A 2,843-nucleotide genomic window follows, 5' to 3' on the forward strand; every position below is an offset into this window, starting at 1 on the left:
CCTCTTTCTCAGGAGTAGTGATAAATGTTGAGAAACCCTGATCTACGTATTACAAAGGAAAGAGAACTAACATTTATGGAGAGGCTTTAACACTTGCCAGCAGTTTCATGCACCGTCTTATTTAATCCTCACAATAGTCATTTATGGATGAGGAAACTGAACTCAAATAACTTACCCAAAGCCACACAACTAGTAGGTGGCATAGCTGAGGTTTGAGGCCAAGTCTGTTTCCAAAGCCTTTCTGCTTCCATTAAACCAGGCTGCAAAGTCAAAGTCAGTTCAGAGATGGCTTGAGTCATTCTCTCTGCCCCCAGATATTTACCTTGTTGTTGGAGAGTAAGAACAGGAAAATAAGCAAATCACTAACGGTACATATGTATATGTCATTACAGTGTCTTTACCTTATGATGTACACATAGGACAAGTTAATTTGTCTATGTCAACACAACTGGCTAAGATGGTTCCAAACATTATACTCCTCAGAGGTGCTCTGGGCCAGTCCCTGGGGAGCCCTAGCAGCTGAAGGCACCTTAGCAGCAGGGCACTGCTCAGGCCATGACAGGGGAGGAGATGGCAGAAGTTTATCCTCCAGAGAACAGATGAGAACCGCTACCACCCTGGGGAACCCAGATCCACCTACGATATTCCTGGGACTGTCTGCTTACTCCTGGCACCTGCAAGAGCAAAGGGGATAGCATGGCTTTAACTAAAAAGCAAGAAAGTATGTATCACAGTATTATTTTTGTAGTGTTTGCAGTAATAAGATACTCATAGAACTTGGAGGGGTGGCTTACACCTGTAGTCCCAGCTACTCAGGAGGCTGAGGTGGGGGGATCCCTTGGGCCTGGAGTTTGAGGCCAGCCTGGGCAACATAGCAAGACCCTGTCTTAAAAAAAAAAAAGATATTCATAAGAAGACCCAAATTTGAAAAAAAATCAAAATGACAAAATGAAATGTGTTGTAGCAACAAGTCAGGACAGGGTCAGGAGACCTTCCAGATGTCTCCTTAAGCAATTCACTTCCCTTTTCTGAATTTCCATTTCTTCATCCATAAAAGGAAAAGGTGAACTAGCCGAAGTTTTCTTCCTCCATGGACAGACTCTCGGCGTGTGAAAGGGATTTCTTTGTATATCTTGGAAGAATTCTTCCTTTCTGGTCCTTGCTGATGACATACTTAGATTTGCCTCTGGATTCCTGGGGATGACACCACAAGTGACTTCAGGTGATTGTATCAGGGATATACCCTGGAATGTCCTGGTGTCTGGCTAAAGAAGGAAAAACATAACAGATGCTTTTGGAAGGTTGGTGCTACAAAATCTGCGTTATGATAAGGAAATTGCTCTCAGCACTTTCTCACGAGAAACTCTGAAGTCAGCTACTTTCTGCGCTTTCATAAACGTGCTCTTCTTCACACAGAGCATGGACAATGACCCTTGATTCTTCCTTTCCTCAGTGTGGCCCCTGGAAGCTATGTCTCTGCTGGGAACCCCAGCTTCCAGTCTGGGCCTATGTCAGAATCATTTAATAGCTCCTTTCTACCCAGGAGAGAGAGCTGGGCAGACAGGTTATCTCCCTTCTCATCCCCTTTACCAACCTCTTTTAGAGGCTTACCTAAGAGCGCAGTAAAGGAAGATGGCAATCATTGACCCCTCAAAGTGTGTCAGGCCGTAGACTAAATACTTTTCCCTATTATTTAATGGAATCATTGTAACAACTCTTTTCCAGTAGTTACCATTATTATTCCAGTTTTACAAATGAAGAAATTAAGTGTTAAACAGCTTGAAGTGATTGCCCAAGGTCATAAAATGTCAGAGCTAAGATTCCAAGGTAAGTCATCTTGAGCATAGCTTTATCAAGCAAGTCACTTGAGCATAGCTTTATCAAATGGAAGCGGAATTCTTTTCTGCCCAAAGTGGTCATCTTGACTCCACCACTTTAGTTTGTTCCATGGCTGCCCAAGGGGCCTTGATCTCCTCATACTTGACCTTTCTGGGTTACTTGGTGAGTCAAGACCTAGAGAGAATCAAAATTTGAGTGTAATATCCTATTTGTATTTCCAATGAGTACATTCTTTCACTTCTTTGTATCTTTAGCACCTTTTTTCTGTATCTTACATCCTACTCTCTCAAGAGACTTCCCACCAATCTTCTAAGAACAGGTTCCTTCCTGCTGTGGTTAAGGCCAGTTCTTGCTTTCAGTGAGTCTTAGGAACACATCCTCCCTGTAATGACTGTTCCACAAGGGAGGTTCACTCCTGATGTCCTTTGGGCCCTATTGTCCTGCTAGATTCATTCTTGCATATTTACCGAGCACCTACTAACTTCAAGGTAGTTCTAGGCACCAGGAATACAGTGGTGGAGAACCAGAGTCTCATTTGGCTGCAGACTTAGATGCACGATGTTCTCCTCTCGTGCTAAGGGGAAGAGAATAAATATTAGTGAGCAGCGATAGTATGTCCTAGTATTTATAATACATTGCCTCATTTAATCATCACTAAAGCATAAAAAGGCAAAGGTTACTTATTTATTTTTTTAGAGATGAGGTCTCATTCTATTGCCGAGGCTGGAGTACAGTGGCACGATCACAGCTCACTACAACTCCTGGGTTCAAGTGATCCTCCCAACTTGGCCTCCAAGTAGCCGGAACTACAGGCGTGGACCAGCACAGGCAAAGGTTATTATCCTCATTTTTTTTTTAAAGATGGAGTTTCCCTCTGTTGCCCAGGCTGGAGTGCAGTGACGCGATCTCGGCTCACTGCAAGCTCCACCTCCTGGGTTCACACCATTCTCCTGCCTCAGCCTCCCGAGTAGCTGGGACTACAGGTACATGCCACCGCGCCCGGC

The sequence above is a fragment of the Colobus angolensis genome, unplaced genomic scaffold, assembly GCF_000951035.1.
Source record: "Colobus angolensis palliatus isolate OR3802 unplaced genomic scaffold, Cang.pa_1.0 Scaffold7, whole genome shotgun sequence".
NCBI lineage: Eukaryota > Metazoa > Chordata > Mammalia > Primates > Cercopithecidae > Colobus > Colobus angolensis.